We start from the raw sequence: 21,948 nt of genomic DNA, 5'->3' as shown, positions 1-21,948 counted from the left end.
AGATCCTGGCAAGGGGACCAAGTGTGTCTAATAGTTTGTCCTGGCACTGCTTAAAGCAGCATTCCAGGCCCTTGCGAGGATCTCTACCGGTCTTGAATAAGAAAGTCAGAAGTTCAGGGTCAAGGTTGGGAGTCATGCCAGCCTTGTTATCCAAAAAGGGTCTTGGGACACTCAGATTTCATGAGATTGCGAGAATCTCTTTCAAGGGGTTTCCTTATCTAGGCCTTAATAAATTTAGATGATCTAAAGGCCATCACTCTGAACCTCTAGGATGGGTGATCTTTGAGGGGTTAAACATCTCAGACCCTGACGGGTCTTTAATAGAGTCAGAGTTGTTGCTAGATTGCCCCAGGTCCTCATCAAGGAGGTCCTCATCAAATTTCTCTTGGGGATCAAAGACATATTCGTCAGCATCATCATCAATATCAAGTAAAGACAGGTAATCATCGTCATCTTCTCTGATGTCTATTGTGCCGCGATGGACACCTGGTCATTGTGTGCCGCGAGGGACACCTGTGCTTTTTGCGCCATGAAGGTCGCTCATTCTTTTTGTGTAGCTCAGGGCACCTAGGTCATTTGTAGCGCACAGGCTACCAATCGATAAAACCCTGTCGTTGGTAGCACGAAGGTTACCATGAGTCTCAATGTTTTTAGATTTTTTTACGACCTTACCGTCTTTTTTGGGGAGAGCGTCTTGCTCCTCTTCAGAAGAGACTGCTGGGTCTTCGCTAGGAACATCCCTTTTTCTTTTGGCAAGTGCTGCCTCCACAGCTTCCTTTAGGGAGAACTTTAATTGCCTCTCAAAGAGGTTCATCAGAGAGGTCTCAGTGAGAGGAGACTCATTACTAGGTTGAGAATCGCCTTGAGACATAATGCCTTTATAATCCCTTTTTAAAAAAAAATTAAATAGAAGCCCCAGAGATGTTGCTTCAATAAGGTTTCCCTTTAAAAATAAAATAGATTTCTTTAAAAAACCTTATTGGGCAAGTTAGGAATTATTAAAATGACCAAGAGTAAGGAAAGCGATCGTGCCGGCAGAAAGATCAGCTGTTTTGGATCCGTTAGCTCAGTGCTGTGCGTCTCCATAGAGACGCACAGCGCGAGTCACAAGCAGGCTTGAAATCCCCTAATTTGTGCCTTGCGGGTCACAATTGAGGGAAAAGCTCAATTTGGGCAAAAGGGTCTCTTCCGGTGAAGCCGGAAAAGCCCGGGAGTGTGCGTCACCTTCGGGGAAGCCGCACTTGGGGAAGGAAGCAGCGCATCTCGTCACAATGAGGTAAAACGCTTGAGGAAAGATCTAATGCGATCGGAGGTAATCTCCATGTGATGATTCAAAGCGGAGGCAGACACGTTGTGTTAAAATGCGTCTGCTGTCCGCTAAAGATGTGCAAATGTTGTCATCAGTGTGGACGCATTGGTTTGAAAGCTGTCCTCAGTGTCGACACATTGGTTTGAAAGCTGACCTCAGTGTGGAAGCATTGATTTTTTAGCAAAAAAAGGCTAAAATCAAGTGCTCGAAAGTTGAATAAAACCGGGGTTTTTTTTTTTTTTAATAAAGGGAAAAGAAGGGAACCCAACCATAAATTGGAAGGGTGTCAATGAACAGAAAGTTAAACTTACCAGATAAGGATAATATTATCTGAAGTGCAGCCTACATGGATAGGCTTACTTACCATTCCAATGAATCTGTGAAAAATTACATCAAAAGACATTAAGTATAGGAGATAGGAAGAAATTGTACTTAACTGTCCTGCAGCAGCGAATAAAAGAGGAATATAATTGGTTGCCATGGCGCTTTGTTATTGTTATTTGGGATGTTTTATCTATGATGTACTTGATACACTTCAAAGGGCTGCATGTCTTGGGCAGAAACAAAAGTTATTGCATAATGTAGCCTCCGGTCTTGTAATGAAATTAATTAGTTAAAGGCCTGGGAAAAGAGCCAAGTCTTAAGGAATTTCCAGAACAGAAGATATGAGGGAACTTGACTAATTCCGGGGGGTAGGGTGTTCCAGAATTGAGGCAACAGGGTCGAAAAACTTAGACCACCATGTTTTTGACGCTTGAATGAACAAGGGGTCAGTAGATTCAAGCTGGAAGAACGTAGCTCACGAGAGGGGGCATAGCGCTGAATTCTGGTCGCAATGAAAACCTCCTGCTCTGTTTGAGGTATTTTAGCTACTGGGGTTATAGCCACAATGAGTGTGGGCTACCTTACGGGACTCTGTCTGACTCTTTTGCAGAGATACTGGCCCAGCTACACCAGCATCTCTTGTGGGTGACGGGTATTATTGCACACTAATTTTTGTGTCCCGACACCTGCCTGGTGAGAGCCAATGTCATTATACATGCATTTTTCAACTAGAACGCCGACACCCTGTCACCGGATGTAGTCTTCCTGGTTGACGCATGCGCATCCTTGATAGCATCTCACGCATGCGCATGACTTGGGAGCTCACCCGGACACCCCGGAAGGGGATTTCAATCGGGTTCCGACTTCCCTGAGTATATCTAGCCCGCTTTCCCGCCAGGAGTAATGCACCATTGGCGGATGGATGGACGGGTCTTAAAGATGGGAGCCGGTCACCGACCAGCATCGTGAGTACAGAGCAGACACCCGATATGTGTTAGTACACCCTACAGTAGCTGAGTCACCTCCTTGGATGTTTTATAGGAGTATATTCTGCCCTTTTGCCTTATGTGTCTTTGTGGGTGTGGTTGTGTGCACACGACCGTGGCACACCATGATACATCAAGCCAGTCTGATGATCATAATTTGTCTTCTTTCCTGTGTTTCTTCCCCTAGGTTTACATCAGGAGCGTTCACAACCAATGGGTTGTAGCCATCACACAGTCCTACTTGTCAGCCCTGAAACTTTGAGAGGGTACCTATATTTTAAATTTGGATATCACGTGCACTTCATTTTAATTGTTGTTTTGGTCCTGAAGAAACGCCAATGACCTGTATGGCAATAAAGGCGTGAAACATGTCGACCTAGTAGACCCTTTACATGAGGACATACTATGCCCTTTAGGACAATATTCCTTTTTATGCTGCCTAGGGTTTCATCATTTCTACACATGCTGTATGACACTCCCTGGCCAGCTTTTAATTATCTTGCACGTTACTATGCACCTTATATAGAGCACCCACTTTCCTCGCACACCCACATGCACCATCCGGCAGTCCTTAAAAGATCTCCGACAAAGCGACCCTTCGGGGGACCCGTTGGGAATTGCAGCGCCGGCCCAACGAGGAGCACCTGCCCGATGATGAAGCATGACATCCTTCGGGGTGTGTGAGGGCAACAAGTAAAAGGACATGTTCTTCCCACTTCTCTAGTAGGTTCACGCACTATACCTGGGGTCTTACCTTTCTCTGGGTCTTTCTTTTTCTTTTATTTGATAGGCCTGGGTGACTATTTGCACCCGACCATAGGAACAGTGTTCTTTTGTTGTAATCGCAATGAAAACAGGTCCATGGGACGACAAGGCTCTATGGATCAGGCAGCCAAGTTTGAAGAGACAGCGCAGGGTCACTGGGAGCCAATGGAGACTCCTAAGCAGGGGTTTCGCATGGTGAGATTTTGGCAGGCCGTAAACAAGCCTGGCGGCTTGATTCTGTAGCATTTGTAGCCAGTGAGATTGACATGCAGGAATTCCAGTGTACAGTGAATTGGCGTAGTCGATACGCGACATTACTAAGGCCAGGGTAACTTCGATAAGGGCTTCAAAGGAAAGGAATCTGCTAATTTTCCGAATTCTACGCAGGTGGAAGAAGCAGATGGAGACCACCGAATTAATCTGGGCCTTCATGGTGAGGTCACTACTGATTGTGATACCTAGGCATTTGACCGAGTTGACTTGGGAGGGTGGGCATCCCAAGGAATGGGGCCAAAAGTTAGAGTTCCAAGGGTTGGATGAAGTCCCTGTGAGAACCAGCTCCGTCTTATCAGGGTTGAGCTTTAACTGGTTGGAGTTCATCCAGTTGCTGATGAAATTCATGGTCGATTGAAAATCCTCCATGGAGGAGGGTGACGAGTCTATGGTAAAGACAAGCTGGAGGTCATCAGCATAATTAAATGTGACTACTTCTCTCTTCCGAAGATCTGAAATCAGGGAAAAAATATATAGATTGAATAGAAGAGGGGAGAGAGAAGAGCCCTGGGGGACCCCACAGGTCAGTGTTTTTTTTCAGAGGAGAAATTGGAGAGACGAACCGCTTGGTAGCGATCGTTGAGGAAGGAAATTATCCATTTTAGCGGGAACCCCCGGATGCCGGCGCTCTCGACTCGATCAACCAATGAATTGTGGTCGACGGTGTCGAAAGACGCCGACAAGTCCAGGAGCACTAGTGCCTGCGCGGACCTCTGATCAGCCCCCTACCTGAGTTCATCATGGACCGCCAGAACAATGGAATCGGTAGAATGTTCAGGCCTGAAGCCCGCTTGATGGGTGTCTAGATAGTGGGAGGATTCCACAAATGTGCTCGGGCAGTTTGCTACATGGGACTCCAAAATTTTACCCAGGAAGTGTAGCAGCTATATTGGGCGGAAGTTACTGAGTACAAGAGGGTCAGAGCCTACTTTTTTTAGGATGGGTGCAACTTCCGCAGTCTTGAAGAGATTAGAGACTATGCCCGTGGAGCGGGAGTTGTTGAGGAGCGATAGGGTAGGTTCCGGAAGGTGGCAGAAGAACTCCAGAGCGATGTTAGGGGGGCAGTGTCCGTCGGGGAGCCTGAGCGGACCCTTTTGAGGAGGGAGAAGAAGACCTCCTGAGTGATCGGTAGATAAAGACCAAGATGGAGAGAATTGCGTTAAGGGCAGCCAGGATCGGGGGGTAGGGTGGCCTTGGGGATGCTAGCTTTGATACTGGTGATTTTGTCAATAAAGTAATTGTTGAGAGAGTCACAGAGGGATTGTGAAGGGGTGGGTTTAACGTTGACGCGGTCAGCTTTGACGAGTTCTTCCACAATAGAGAAGATGTCTTTAGCTTTGTTAGTGGATTGCAGGATTGTCAGAGAAAAATAATCTGATTTAACTCTGAGGATGGCGCTCTTATAGTCTTTGAGGGCCGATTTGAAGATAGATTTTTTGATTGGGCAATAGTCCTGTCTCCACTTGCGTTCAGTTTGGCGCAAGGCGAGTTTTATTTCTTTGGGATTGTTGGTGAACCATCGCTGGGCGTCATGGGGCCGCATGTTTTTGAGCTTTCTCATGGGAGCCAGGCTATCTCTCGCCGAGGCCAGCCAGGCATTGATGTTTTCAGCCTGGGCGTGCAGTGAAGTCAGGTGGCCATTGGACAGAGGGGTAAAGGGCATGGAAGTGGCCAAAAGGGTGCAGAGTGTTGAGGTATCTACCCGGCTCCAGTTCCTAGCCATTGAGGAATCTTGAGGAGGGGCTTTGGTGGAAAGGATGTTAGGGATTGAGAAAGAGATAAAGGAATGATCAGACCAGGTGCAGGGGGTAATCTGTAGGTCAGTGACCTCGAGGTTGGATGACCAAACCTGGTCCAGGAAATGACCTTTTATGTGGGTGGCTACCTTGATGTGCTGGATGAAGTTCATTCCTGTTAACATCTGATAGTAAGCAAGCATACTGTTGCCAGGCACTGTTCACTGTACCTGGCCTTTTTGGACCTTTCTACTGCATTTGATTGTGTAAAAAGAACTACATTATGGCAGATGCTGAGCAATCTGGGGGTGGGCATTGCGCTAGGGAACTTTTTGCACAATCTCCACGAAAACTTGAGTGCTAGGTTTAGATATGGCCAAACAGGAGAACTCTCTGATTCGTTTTCTTTAGCTAGTGGTGCACGTCAAGGGTGCATATTGGAACCAATGCTTTTAATCTTGTACATAAAAAATGTGGGGGCTTGTTTATCGGAGTCAACTGATGTGCCGAAAATTGATAAGTTAGCCGTCCTTGTCCTGTTATCTGATAATTATGCAGTATTGATGGCGAGAAAACCGCGTACCCTTCGTAATTTGTCTGATTCATTTGTGACCTTTATGAACACATTAGACATGAAAACCAATAACGAAACGAAGCTTTTAGCAGCACTAAATGTGGGAGATAAACAGCTAAGTGGAGTGACAAGTTTCTGTTATATAGGCCTGGCGTTTGATGCAAGTAGTTTGGTGCAAGTAATTCATGGCAGGCTCAATTAATCACTGCACGCCGGAATTTAGGGAGGGCAGCGGGTTCTCTTTTCAATTTGGCTAAGAGAGTTGGTAGGTCCAGTATTTCGCATTTTCTTAAATTATGCAAAATGCAGTGTGTCCCTACAGCGACTTATGGAGCTGGGGTTTGGGTACTTTGTAATGCTACCCTAATCCAGGCAGAAGAAAATAGAATGTGCAGGAGATTGTTGTACTCTCCCTCCCTCTAGTATCACTTTTATCCTACATTCTGAATTAAACCTGGAATATATACTTGATACTGTTAGATTGGGCCCCCTATTGCTCTAGGGCAACATTTGGAGCAAAAGGGAGGCTAGATTTAATAGGGCAATAATTAATGAGTGCCTGATGTTGGATGAGGATTCAGCCATTCCCTGATTGCGATATGAGCGAAAATTCTCTGGGCGATATCGGCTTTTAAGAATTGTTTAGCACTCCTGGTTTGATTAGTAAAGACTGTAAAAATACAAAATGGTTTGTTTTCATGAACCGGCAGGTGTTTTTTCTGTGTCTTTTATCGTCCGTCGTTTTTTTCAGTCATATTTTAAATCTTTATTAAGAAAATTAGCCTTCTGGAAATTTAGAGTGGCTATAACTTATCTGCAAATGTTAAACAGCCCAGAAATTTGTTATAGTGCCTGTTGTTTTTTTAAGATGGCTATTGTAGCAGAAAATCAATGGAGGGGGGTATTAGGGCTTTTTTTGGAGCTGCTCGCAGGGGCTTTTCCTTTTAGTACTAGACTATTGTTATGATTTTAATATTTTTAATATTTGTATTACACTGAGCATGATATTCGTGAAAATGAGCTATGAAGAAATTTTATTGTATCTTTTTATTCTGTGCTTTTATAACCTTTTTCAAAGATCGGATAAAGAATTATTTAATTATTTATTTGAATTGGCTTTCCACTACTAAAAATGGGAGGCATGTGTAAGATGCAGTATTCTTTGACAAGGAGACTTATTTTTTGTCCGCTATGGCATGATGGCTATAAAGTGTTTGAAGATGTTGAATATGTAAATGAACTTAACACAACTTGGCCCAAGGCTGAAAGTTGATGGGAAATCTATAATTTAGCAATTATGTGAGCAAGCGGAGCGCAGGTCAGATAAAAATGCATTTATACAATGTGACTCTCTTTTTATGAAAGTTTTCATGTACTTGACTTTAATCCAAGTAGCTGGCAGTTGGTAGGATGTTACAGGATATCAGATTTTTTATCAGAGCAAAAAAAAGAATGCGAAAATAGAAAAGAGCCAACAAGAATTAACGTTAGAGCAACCATCTGTAAAACGTCACATAAGGTGAAGACAATATAAAAGGTAAGAAGGAGCAAATTACCCCTTTCAGTGACAACTTTTTAAGCAACAATTGCATTTTTTTTATATTGTTGCCCACTGCCTCTAAACCTGCTTAACTACCAAACCAGGCTCCTAAACGTGAGGGAGGAGTGCTCAACAGACGCACATAAAGAAAATAATTTGGGATGACTATCTAAGGAAGGGTGTAGCTAAGTCACAGAAGTCCTGAAAATCGAAGGGGGATATTCTCAAGAACGGGTAATAATTATCGCTAACCTAGGTTAACGCAACTTTACATAACGCCGTCTATCGCTGGAAACTAACTCCGGCAACAGGCAATAGTTACCTGATAACACGTCAAATGTCCGCGTCAAAAATACCGGGACGCCGATAAAAAAGGAAACCCGAACGTGAAAAAAGTCGGGATGGGCCCCGCAGCGATAAAAATATCAGCAATAATCAGCGCCAGGGTTGCTAGTCCCACATCAGCCGGGAAAATTCACCATAAAAGCTGAAAAAAACACCAACAAAAAAACAACTGAGAAGCACCATGGAGGAAGTTGGAGCAACTACAGAGGACAACCAGAACCCCACAAACCACCCCCTAGAAGACCAGCCAGGGACCTCAGGGAAGGAGAAGGGCAAGGAGAAGAAGAAGAGGAACCCGCGATTCAGTCCGCAGGAAAACAAGATCCTGATTACGGAGGTGATAGAACACCATCAACAACTGTTCATCACCTCCACTTTGTCATTGGCAACTAAAAATGCAGTATGGCATTCCATCTTGGCCAAGGTAAATGCAGTCAGAGTGAAGAGAAGGGAAGTGGACGACGGCAAAAAGCACTGGAATGATGTGAAGTGCAAAACCAAGCTGAAACTCGCTAACAACTGGAAAGCCACAATGCAGACTGGAGGTGGGAGCCCAGCGCCACAGAAGGAGCTGGATGAAATAGAGGAAATGGTGTTCACAGTCATCAGTGGGGAGATGGTGGCAGGAGTTGGGGGACCGGACACTGCTCAACATGACCTGACCCAACAGCAACAGGGTGAGTAACGACCAGGCACTGGGTGGACAGGGGGAGATGAGCACAATGGCACACATGCACAATTAAGTATAGCACAGTGCATACCCACAATGACTCTGGATCATGTCCCTGATCTCCTTGGCATACTGCAGCACACATAGTAACAGCAAGTAGACCCCCGTCAACAATGTGCCCAGAGGGGGCCCTCCCCACACATCACAAATCTCACAACAAACCCATGCACATGTGCTGAACCCAGCAAAGCTGCGGGTCCATGAGCCACACTGACAATGCAAGTGACACTGCATGACGATTAGTATGGCTGCAGTCCAATCATCATGACATGGTGCATGCCACGACACTGAGGTGGCTGAGTGTGGACCACATCCGTAAAGGAGCAGGTCACACCCTGACACATCCACGTGCACAAACAAGCCCTGATGTCAACAAGACATCTGTGAACAAACCATGCCCAAGAGTCCCAACTCCCACCAAGAGTCCAATTTACCCAAGTCTGCAACATCTCAGCACAGTACGAGCACAAAAGTGAAAGGCACACCGCCTGAAAGGGATAAGGGCCAGCAAAATCAGAGCTGCAGTGGTGACTCTCCCACAATGCAGCACACACACATAAGAATCAGAGCACATCAACATTGACAACAATGCGGTACAAACTGCAACACTTTCACAACAGAACAGAGGACACAACTACTACCGCTTGTGTGTAGAAACTGGCCAATCACATTTGGCATAGCAGGAAGCTGTGAGATGATAATGTACAAGTACAACCCCACATCCCTGATGGTGTAGAAATGTCCACTGTCCCGCATCAAATCTCCTCCCAAACAGTCACAATGTACATTGTCATGCAGTCTGTTTGTAAACTTGTCCAATGTGTGAACATACATGGAACATGCTGTTAAAGTGCATTTCCCCTTTACATTGCAGAGGGAGAATCAACACCTCCTGCAGAGCAGACGTACATCTCTTCACTGATGATGAAGAGGACCTCCACACCATCGAGACCGACGCCCTCCAACAGCTCATGGACACCTTCAGCACCCCACCCCCAGAAGCAGGCAGCCCAGCTGCATCGAGGAGACACCGCCTCCTGCACAGACCACACAGCAGGAAGCACCCACCACCATGGCTGTCTCCCAGGACCCCCCAGAACAACACATGGCATTCCAACGCCGTCTGTCAGAGGGCCAGAAAGAGATGGCTGATCAGGTGCGGGGGGGGGTTCAAACTCATGGCAGCCAAACTAGATGCCATATGTGGGTGTCTAAGTCCCCTCAGGGACCACTCATGGACACCCACAGTCCGCTTCATGCTCTCCAACAAGCCATGGCTGACATCGCTGGAGTACTGACTCTGAGACGAGAACAACTGTCTAGTTAGAGTGGCTCCAGCAATGTCACCCAGGAGTAGGGACACATGCAGAGGATCATGGAGAACATGGAGCGGATGCAGGCGGAAAGAATGGCTGCCACGTCTGCACACCAGCTAGATGTAGCTGAGATCTTCCATGCCCTGCAGATCCTCATCATGCATTGCTGCCACAAGGCCTGGCGCAAATGAATGCTGCTGCTACTACTCCATCCACATCTCTGCCCCCTGATGTGTCAGTGCCTCAGAGTCCGGCAGACAATCCACCGCCGGCCCCTGATGTGTCACTGCCACACAGTGCGGCAGACATTCCACTTCCAGCCCCTGATGTGTCAGTGCCACACAGTGCTGCAGACAAAACACCACCACCCACATGTGAGGCACGTCACACATCAGAAGACGATGATGTGGATGATTCTGCCATTCTGGTAAGAAGGAAGCGGTAGCATTCATCTCCGCCATATGGCCTGTTTTAGCTTGGTTCTGCCCTCTGCATCATGCCCTGGAATAACAGGTTCCACTGTCCCCCGATACACTCTGCGACACTCACCTTGGCCCTCGACATGGACTGCCATATTTGGTTTGGTTACCAGTGACAAAGCAATCAGACTGCGGGCTGAACTCTTCCTCTTCCGATGAACTTGTCAATCCCTAAAGGTCTCTGGCTGGCCCTCCATCGGCCAACAATGTTTAGTGGGGTTTGCATGGCCATGTACTGGTCCAGCTTTAACACTCCGCCGAATGTGATTAAAACATTCTAATTCACACAGATGTGTCATGTCTATGATAAAGCAAGCATGCGATTGAGGCTAGGCCTTTGGCTTATGCTGCGGCAATGAAGATGCACACACAACAGTTGGCATGTATGAGCCAAGACCCGAGCAGTCTTGCGCTCCTTTATTTATCCATTCGGGTGAGCCCGCCCTCCGGGTGCATGCTACATTGCAACATTGTCGATTAAGGTCCGTGTAGTAACGAAGTCCAGACGTGTAGAGGATCTTCAGTAGATTTATTGAAGTAGATTACAGGACATGCAGTTAAGTCCAGTACAGAACCCCACCAGGAGCAGCCAGCATGCTGCTCAGCCCTCCTCAACTGACATCTCTGACTCCCAACATTCTGTATCACATCATCCCTGGAACATTCCACTGGCAGAGCAAGAGTTGACATGAATAACATCAAAGCTAGGCTACTACAGTCCGGGTGGCGCTGACACTGCAACAGAGACACACGCCATAGTTACTTTTGTGGCCAGCCCAGAACTGAACCACGCCCAGAGCCCAGAACTGAACCACGCCCAGAGCCCCGGGCCATTTCTTCACACTCCGCCTGCGTGTGGGCCACCGCTGTGGCGCTGGGATGACGTGCGCTTTGGAGTACGTCTCCAGACGTTCCACCCAGGCTTTCCAGTGGCCTGCCTAGGAAGGGGGTAGCCCCATGACTGTGAAGGGCTCCAGTGGCATTACCGAGGACATGCTGTTGGCTGCTGGAGGTGGACTTGTGGGGTAGCCCCAGGGGACGATGACTTGTGGTGCACTGAGTTAGGCCCACCTGAAGAGCTGAGTGGGTGTGCAGCCTGCGATGATGCAGAAGACTTGGAGGATGGACAGTGACTTGTGGTGCACAGAGGTAGTGGCACCTGAGGCACTGCGTCCGGCATGGGCCTACTGCCACGTGGCGATGACTTGCGGTGCACTGAGGTAGGCCCACCTGAACAGCTGAGTGGGTATGCAGCCTGTGATGATGCAGTAGGCCTGTCAGGTCGGACTGGGAAGGATTCGTCTGAGACCAGCTGGACCGCAGTGTAGGCCGGAGGGAGCAGTCAGCACACACAGAACTCCGTGGTGCGGTGCCGCAGGGTGCACTGGGGACCTGTTGCATGGAAGCCAGCGATCGGCTGAGGAGGCTGCCAAGCTCGCGGACTTTGAGCTTAAAGGTTTCACCGGCATGTGGTGGGCCCTCTCGGAGACACGCCGGTGGCGGCAGGTGAGCAGTGAGGCCTGAGTGCACAGGGGAGGGCAATCACTGCTGGGCGCCGGACGGGTCTGGGGACCAGCGGGCTGGGGTTCAGCAGGCACACAGGATCGCGCAGGCACCACCGGTCACGGCAGCGGCCTCGTGGCAGGGTGAGGGGCGTCGCTCTGGCACAGACACGCCCCTGCAGGCGATGACGTGATGTGCGCTGGCGTAGAAGCCTTGCTTGGTCTCCGGCTGTTCCTGCGCAGTGTGGAGGAAGTGAAGGTGCTGGGGTATTAGGCTGATAATGGCTTCCAAGACAGGTGTGAGGGACTTTGATAGGGCTGGCTGTGAGACTCCTCCGACTCTGGCAGATGTTGGTTGGAAGGTACAAGGGGCCAACAAGTGCAGCACAGCCAGGAGCTTTGTCTGCGGAGGAATGTTGGTTGTCCCCTGTGTTGGTACTGTCAGCTTGTGGGCAATGTGAGTCAGGATGCGGAGGATGGTTGTCCTTTTGAGCCTGTAGTGGGCAATGGCATCCTCTGGTGTTAAGTCTCTGAGGTTGGTGCGTTTTCAGAAGGTCCTCTGTCTTGTTCTGCGCTGCCTCAGTGGTAGTTCGTGGGGGGGGGGTCCTGGGGGTGGTGGCGGTGGGTGTTGTGGCTCTCTTGGGTCACCAAGCTGCATGATTAGTAGCTCCATGACATCTGTTGGATTTCAGATGTGGCTCTCCGCTGGGCTCCCTTTCTACTGCAGGTTTTCATCCTACTTAAGACCAGAAAAAAGCAGGTCTTAAGTCCCTGCTGCTAACGTGCCTTCTCTCCTGTTTTTGGACCGCATCGCTGATCTGGCTGGTCGTTGAGAATATCGCAAAGTGGTGTTTTCGTGAGTTTTTGGACGGGAACTCCTACTCTGCATATAAAAAGCGTTAGCTGGCGCTGTCTGCCTTGGCGATGTTTTTAGCGGCAGCTATCGCAGGTAAACTGACGATGTCGGCTGTTAGCGCATGCTTGTGAATAGGGCTTATCGCCCTATTCACAAGCCTGCGCTAACAGCCGACATCGTCAGTTTACCTGCGATAGCTGCTATCACCACTTTCGTGGCGGAAATGTGCCGCTGAATCGGCGATGAGTCCTTGAGAATATGCACCGAAGATTTTTTTAAAGTTATCATGCTGCCATCTCATTTGATTGGTTATTGTTGTAGGGGCAAATTTCCCTTTACGTTGCTTAACATTTTTCTCATTCCCCCATATTCAAGCATGCACAGTTCTAGGTACAGTTTCGATGCCAAAGGCACATTGGGAAGAGTATGTGGCATAACGGCCAGAGCTACCGACTTTAGAGGTGGAAAGCCAGGTTCGATTCTCGGAACTGCACATCATCCAGTGATTTGGGGAAAATCGTTTAATCTCCACGTCCCTATTAAAATGAAGTTGTCCTTGTGTAATTGGTGCTCATATAGTGACCATCAGTCGAGGTCGCGCAATAAAAAAAAGGATTTTTGTTTTACTGTTAATACTTTTTACCTCCCTCCTACTAGTTATTTTTATTTATCAAATGTTTTCTGCATACATCATCTAAAGTTTCTCCACAACAAATAGTTTAGTTACAAAAACGTATTCCTTCCAGTAAAAAACAATCTCAATTTAATATACAACTGCTATGAAAAAACACCCCAGTCCTACTGCCACCTCCATATTCGTGGTCCAAGTTAAAAAGGAATATTCACAACAATGGAAAAGAGGATATTCACCTCCCTTGCCGTTAAAGTTCTGAAACATCAGTGATACACGATCTAACAGATCTGTGGCCTTCAGTATTCTTCATACTTATACAACACATTTTAACAACATTAGTGGAACAAGTCCCAATCCGGTCATCAGCAGCAGGTGACAAATACATTTTTAGGCAGCATCATTTATAAAACAAAGGCGTTTTTATTTAACTTTAGATGTTAAACACCCTTCATGTGTTTTTTTTTTCCCAATACATTTTAGGTCAAGCATTATATAATTGATTTCTCATATAACCTTATACTGAGTTTTCTTAACCATCACGATTGTAAGCTGGGGGAGTTTATTCGAAATCTGGGGCATATTTGCAAGCCCTATCGCCACCACAACATCACTTTTAGTGATGTTGTGGTGGAGACAGGGGCTTCGCCTTATTTACAAGGTAGTGTTAAACCAATTAATGTGGCTTAACGCTGCCTTGTAAATAAGGCATCCTTTCACGCTATACTTAACATAAAAGAGGAGGGCAAAGTGTGTTGCGGTCGGCGTTCCACCGCAACACCCATTGATTTTGACACTGCCCCCAATTTACAAGGGTGTCGTAAATAGGAGGCATCACCATAATTAAGACCAGGGAAAACCAGGTCTTAAACAGGTGGAACGAGGATAAATGCTTCATTTCTCCTCATTTTTGCTGTTTCCATGTGTGCTGCATTTTGCAGCACACATAGAAACAACAAATTGCCATTGATTGTTTATGTGCAGGAAAGTGGCCCTTTCTGCACATAAACAATCAAAACGAAATGACATTTTGCAACTTCTATGTGTGCTGTATTAAGCAGCACACATAAAAGTTTCAAAACGCCATTTAAAGATTTTTTTATATGCAGGTAGGGAGACAATCTTCCTCTCAACGCAGACACTTTTGCACTATGGTGCAAGGGTGCTTTCGTTGGCGCTAAGCTGGTAAGATTATCACCAGCACAGGGGAAAATGCAGGGCTGCACCATATTGTTGTAAATATGGTACAGCCCTGCGTTTCTGAAGTGGCGGAGAATTGGTGTGAGCCAAGGAGGCTAACGCCGCTCTCCGCCACTTTGTTGTAAATATGCCCCTCTGTTTCTTGGAACAGATTCATACAGCATCTTTTTCTGAGATGGATCAGTCTTTGTTTCTTTGGAAATTGTTCTAAGGCATAAGCTAGTCAAAAAATGCATTTCCTGAGTAAGCAACTACAGAGGATATGTAACGCCAAAACCCCTACTAGCCTTCTTAAAGAATTGAACTTCCAGTTTTTTTTACACAAATTATGAGTATGACAATGGATTAAAACTTCACTACCGTAGATAGCAGATGGCACAATATTCTGCTTAAAAACCTTGTATAATGCTTTGCTTGAAGCCCCTCTATACACATAGTTAAATATTCGAACACCGTACAACATTTGAGACAACTTTTTGGAAGTTCCTTCCCAAAGTTGCTCCCAGCAGAATTTACTGAAATGGTCTGTGTGACCATTTCCGAATGACAGGACCCCACAAATCAACTGGATGAAAATCTCTTTTGTTTTGCAAAAGTCATTACCTGGGATGTTGATGTATTGTTAGTTATTTTTTTCCCCTCAGAACAGGATGAGAGTAGGCTGAGATGTCTTTGTCATCCTTTTGGGGTCTTATCTACAAACATCACATTGCCTGCACATTAAGATCAGTCTGAGATTCTCAACGGAAACCACTTAGCCCTTTTTAAGTTGTGAGGGGCATATTATCAAGCCAGGCGATAAAATGTGAAGGACGTCTAACATGGGCTTCAATTGGAATGTCATAGAGCATATTATCAAGCCCATTATCGCCGTTTTAGCGGCAGTTTTCTGCCGATAAAGCAGCGATAATTTTATCGCCTGGCTTGATAATATGCCCCTAAATCAGCAAAGAAAACGGTGAGCAACAGGAAAGCCAACGCACAACGGGCATATTCACAAGCCCCTATCGCCACCACAACATCACTTTTAGTGACATTGTGGTGGTGATAGGAGCTTCGCTTTATTTACAAGGCACCATTAATTTACTTAACGTGGCTTAACGCTGCCTTGTAAATAAGGCCCCCTTTCACGCTACACTTAGTGTGAAAGGGGCGGGCAATAGGTGTTGTGGTGGGCGTTTCACCACAACACCCTTTGATTTTGATGCTGCCCTCTATTTACAAGAGCTACATAAATAGGAGGCAGCGCCAAAATTAAGACCAGGGAAAACCTGATCTTACCCTGGCGAAACGAGGAGAAATGCTCTATTTTTCCCGTTTTTGCTGTTTCCCTGTGTGCTGCGATGTACAGCACACATAGAAACAGCAAAACGCCAATGATTGTTTATGTGCAGGAAGGTACCCCTTCCTGCAAATAAAAATATATTTTTTTTAAATGCTGTTTTGCAACTTCGATGTGTTTTGCATTAAGCAGCACACATAGAAGCTACAAAATGGCACTTAAAGATTGTTAATGTGCAGGAAAGGGGGATCTTACTGCACATAAACATTCTTCCCCTCAACAGAGGCACACTTGCACTATGGTTAAAGGGCGCCTGCGTTGGCGTTAGGCAGCTAAAGTTAGCGCCAGCGCAGGGGGAAACACAGGGCTGCACCATATTCTAGTAAATATGGTTCAGACGTGCATTTCTAAAGCGAGGAAGCGTGTGGTTAGCCTTTTTGGTTTAACAATACGCTTCACTACTTTATTGTAAATATGTCCAAACATTGCTTTAGGCTAATACGTTGCATAATTTCATGTGTCTTACCTTCTTATCGCCGCCCCACCCCATCTCAACTATTAATATTCACATTTACCCAGTCATTAGTATGCAGCATTTTTGAAATATGTTCTAGCTCTTGTGGACAAGAAGAGTTGTATTTCAGAAAAAGCTGTAGCCAGCCAGAATCTACCGCCTTTACAAAAATTTGTAAGGCTACAGGGTTGAATGCAGCACGTTTTATAGAGACAAAACTGTGCCAATAAATGCAAGATATCCTCACTGAGTATAGCCAGATGAATGTTCTATTCCGCCTTTTTAAGTCCATGTTGTTCGCATATACAAAGTGAAATTATGAAATATACTAGTGGAAAGGTTTTTTCCTTCGGACTGTTACTATTATGTGCCATCGTCTAGTCATTTTGAACCACCCATGCCCTTATTTTGCAATAATTATTATAATTAAGTACACTATAGTTTATGCTAATTATATGAATATTGATATAGTGCTTAATACCCCTCACAAGGAGCTGAAGCACGCTGCAGACAGGTAACATGGGATTCTGTGGGAGCCATGTTAGTGATTTAGCCATACATAAGAGATACAGGGGAATATTATCAAGAAACAGCGTTAAAATTATCGCCACTTTAGCAGCAGAAAACTGTCGCTAAAGTTGCGATAATGGGCTTGATAATATGCCCTTGAGAATTCCCATAGAAGCCCATGTTCTGGTGTCAACATGGGTTTCAATTGGAATTCTCTGCGGCATATTATTAAGCCCATTATCGACGCATTAGCAGCAGTTTTCTGCCGCTAAAGCTGCGATAATTTTAACGCCGTGCTTGATAATATTCCCTACAGTTTGCTACCCTGTTACATGCAGTGTCAATCATTGTTTAGTATTGTCTCAGACTCTTGTGAAAAGTCCACGCAGGGACGTTATGCTGTCATTTCCTGGAGTTATATGTTGTTTCACATTATTAGAACCACTGTCATTCATATGAATACTACTGTTGTCATACTGTTTGAAGTTTGCCATTCGTTATTAGATCATCACACACATTGGGGGGAGTCAGTTGTAAGACAGAGCTTCATGGGCATAGGAGAATAACTTACTAAAGCAGCTGCTTAATTTGTGGCTGATGGTTAGTCGTGCAAGGGCAACATCATGTATATCAACAGACAGGGTGTAAATGCAGGCAATGATTCAGTTAAGCATCTGGCTGCAAAGTTTATTAAAGATAGTATAATGCCCTGGCTCATGAAATGCACCCATATTTGCTATTATAAGGAAACGTGCCATTAGTTGTGTGGCATGCATAAGCAATGGGTCCACATTTGCCCCCCACTGGGAACCAAACACCCCATTGTACCGCTTGACTCTCTCAGGATAGCGTTGCAGATCAGTTCAAGGCTTACTCAAGGGAGGTGGTATGGGCCAGTAATCTCCATTCTTGGGCACGCAACAATAACACTCAATAAATGATTGACCAGTCTGTGCTTTTTCGTTCAAAAAGAAAAAGTACACTTCTTACACACCCTTTACTCAATACCACGCAGTAATTTACAAATATACATAAGGATGGTGGAAATACCTTTTGATGACATTGCATAATCACCTCTGACCTTCGAATGGGGTTAAGTTCAACCAACTACATGTCAAAAATTATATTAGGAGTAAAGGAAATAAGTAATAATAACCCCGGGTAAATGCAATTATTGATGTTAATAAAGCATGTACCTTTTGTTAAACATTTTGATCACTGTCAAAATGATTATAGAAATAAAGCATTCACAAAATGAACCTTCCAAGGGTCAGTGTGCTTTTTCTATACTTTCAACAATTGGAAACGCAATTGTCAAAACAGGCCCTGGAGGACTTTACCTTTGGTTCACAATGCATATAACCATCAACTTAGCCTCTAGAAGGCACCTGAACAGTATGCAGCATATTTCAAACACCTTCAAGCCATAACTTAGCTCCTAGAGAGTGCAGCATTCCCACCCGAAGAGCACACTCTCCCACCAAAGGAGTGCTAGGAACTTTGAAGAAAATCCTTGGTTTGTCCTTCCTTTTGGGACCCTGTAAGCCTAGGGTCAGTACTTTAAAAACTGTTCCTCTGGCTTTTTGGTTGCTATGCTCCTGCAGCTTTGTATCCTTTTGGTAACATTGGTGGTGGCCCCACGGTCCTCCTCGGGCCACCACAAGCGGAGAAAATGAACCAAATTTAGGAGAGTTCCACAGGGCTTTATGGGGCCCTCCTCGTTAGCTCATGAGCATTGTAGTAGAGACTCAGCCTCTTTCTTTGATGTAGTTGTGTGGCCTCGTGCCATGCGGCGTGCATTCCTATTTCTTTAATTTTTCACTCAAGGGTGCCTGCCCCACTTGGTCACCCCATGTGCAGAACGGGATGGAGGCAGGTGAGGGAGCCATCCCGTGCTGCCCCGCCGACTACTCGCTCAGGCAGCACTCCACTGTGCTGCCATGGGAGCTAGCAGGGCATGGCTTGTTGTGGCTGCCTCCCCAGACATGGGCATGGAAAGCAGGCTGACTGCTAGGGAGCACGGTGGCACTCCCCTTTCACCTCCTGGATCCCTGGGCCTAAGGGTGGGGTCTTGGGCCCCTCCTTCTCTGGACCAGTGGGCGGGACTGCTCTCCTTGATTCCTCCTGGCGGCAGGGTCTTGGGATAGGGTCCTGACCCCAATTTCCTTGCACGGCCTGGGGGTTAGGATCCCTGGGTCCCAGGTCTCTGTGGTGGGGGCTCCACGCACACCCCCTCCCAGGGCTGCAGATTAAAGAAATTTCTTGTGGCGACTCCCAGACCCTAGCCAACCCCAAGGGGTTGGAAATCCTCAGGCAGTGGTGCTCCAGACTCTACGAGGCTTGTTAGGGGTAAAGGTCAAATTCTTTGTCTGAGCGCATCTTAGGGCCCGGTGGGCCATTTTTCATGCCTTTTGGCTCAATTTGCTCTGTGTGGCGAACCCTGACTACCTGGATCACTTTTGTTAGGATCTCCTGGCCTCTAAGGCGACAAGCATTGCAATGAGCTGGATTCACTGGCTCCCTGCACCAGCATTTCTCCTTGGCTTCCTCTGGCCTCTCTTTTCCTTGGCACAAAATCCCAGTCTTTCCCCCAACTAATCCTCAGGAGGTGTAAGGGAACCAGATTCCCTGTTTCTGGGGAGAGCCCAACTGGTCCTGGGATCAACTGAAGTGAATCCTTAGTCCAGATGCCATCAGGGAGCCCTTCATTCCAATGGTCAGTGGCTGCTGCCTTCAGGTCCAGACTCCAGCAGAAAAACACAACCAAGAGAGCAATCTCTCTCTTGCACAAGAGCAAGTGGGGTGGAAGGTTCCAGAAGTGAGAGACCTCTGGCCTATTCTGGGGTGCCACATCCCCTCTCCACCCCTGCACAGCCTCCGGGGACATTTCAAATTGGCATTGCCTGGGAGTCACTAGTCACATCTGCTCTGGGGGCCTTAGTTACGCCCCTCGCTGACATCACTGCAAGGGCTTTTCCCACTAAATCTTCAAAGGGAGCCCCCTCCTTTGTTGCTGCCAGAGGTCTGGCTCCCACCTTTATTTAGTGGGCTTGGTCAGGCCCATCCCTGGTACAATGTGACAGCTGAGTGATTGATGCAGATTATTTCCCCCTCCCTTTTTCTTCCCAGGAGTTGACTGAAACACTGCTGATTGGCTCCTTTATGTGGGGAGGCCTTTGTTACTGATGCTGATGAGAAATGTAATTAGCATGGTACAGCAGGGTGGCAAAAGGCCTGGGCTCTGATCCTGTATGGAGCCAGTGAAATATGACAGTTCTGGATGACCCATAAGCTAAACCGATATCTTTTTGGAACTTGCATAATAGATTTTCCCACACAGGTTACACCCCAATTCAATATGTCACTGGTCTCTCTGTAGGCCAAAGGGAAGAGAAGCTGAACTATAAGGCAGCTTTCCCCTTAGGTGTATAATGGAGTGTCGCTGCAGACAATTAAGTTAACCACACTGACTTTCCCTGTGAGTGTGCACTTACATTATGAGGTCTGCCCTAGGTCAATATCAAGTCCTGCAGAGTCCCCTCTGTGCCAGACTACCTTTGCGCAGTTACCAGGCTGTGCACGGCAGGAGTCTCCCATGCGCAACCCTTACATGGAACCGGCTAAGTGCCCCTTACCCTTCCTGCGTCACTGCGACCTCATCTTAAATAAAGCGCGTGCATTTAACATAAGGTTACTGTGGGTGAGTCACAGTTTAAGAGACTCTCCCACAATAAAAGTTCAGAAACCTGTTGATCAAAAAGCAAAATATCCAGCAGATTAGAAGGGCAGAACCCAACATCTCACAGCTGTCATCTTGTTCCTATTATTTTTGAGTTGGAGGCAATTCAATTTCTTCTGCACTGATTGACCACTCTATTAAGATATGCTGCTTCTGCAGTCTCCTATGTCACATGCTCTGGGTAATAACAGTTGATAGTTGGACTCTAGTCACAAGTTTTGGATATTTCAATTGGTGCTGAACAGAAATCTGAGGTTTCTTCCCCTCCCATTGAGGTAATGACGATACCAGTCTGCCTGACTCTCTTGGATTAAGGCATGAAAAATCCAGGTCTTGATCATTCTGAATTCCATATGGTTAGCAAGTTCCATCCAATGTGCATAGTGGCACAGTGTTGGACTGTTACTGACCAGGGATCTCTAGAACCTGCCCTTCCCTTAAGAGATCTGTCACACATTGCTGGACAATTTGGAGGACTTTGATATGGCCTACTACTGCAGGTCTAAATATCTATACCACCTGACCACTTATTTACATCTCACTAGCACACTCAGACCAGTTAAGATGATAAAAATGCCTATCCCAACAGATCTATCAAATTCACTCTCCCTTAACCATGCTAGCTAAGAACCACAACTATGCACAAAATCTCAGATTGGAAAACCCAGTGCAGTTACCAGCTAAGAAGACTGTAACATATGAAATATCATAAAGGGACATGCAGAGCTGTTCAAACCAGCCAGCATATACTGAAAACCATGTATCATGTATATTCTGTCTGTTCTACCAGAAATATGCTTGAAACAAACAATTTCCTTTTCCTGAAAGCCTTACTTTATATTTTATGTCTTTCTTGCTAAGTTGGATGCAGGCTTATGTCCCACTTAAACTGTTCCTTTTTTATTGTCTGTAAACATTATTTGACTGCATATTAAATATCTGTACAACTGGACAGATGTCTATAATATAGTACTGATTGGGTCTATATTTATTGATTCAATACCTAATTTTCTGTCTGAGGACCACTGTCTTTATAAATAGTTCAATTACCCAAAGGTCCCTGACCAATAGTATTTGGGTCTCCTTGTTTTTTCATAGCGAGACTTTATAGAGGGACACGTTTTAAGGCAGATTTCCGTTTTGGGGACTACAGAACTCAAAGGTCACTTGCAATGGTATTCCAGTAAATGGCATAGAGTATTTTTTTTATTAAAATGCAAGTCGGCACCATACCTTTTCCACAGCCAACATTGAATCCTTGGCCTTTGACTGCTTCTTCAGACATGTAGACTAATGTATGGAACTATTTATTGAATTTGTAAACTTGATTACACTAC

The sequence above is a fragment of the Triturus cristatus genome, chromosome 4_2, assembly GCF_964204655.1.
Source record: "Triturus cristatus chromosome 4_2, aTriCri1.1, whole genome shotgun sequence".
NCBI classification, from domain to species: Eukaryota; Metazoa; Chordata; class Amphibia; order Caudata; family Salamandridae; genus Triturus; species Triturus cristatus.
The sequence above is the reverse complement of the archived record's forward strand: the minus strand, read 5'-3'. Positions refer to the sequence as shown.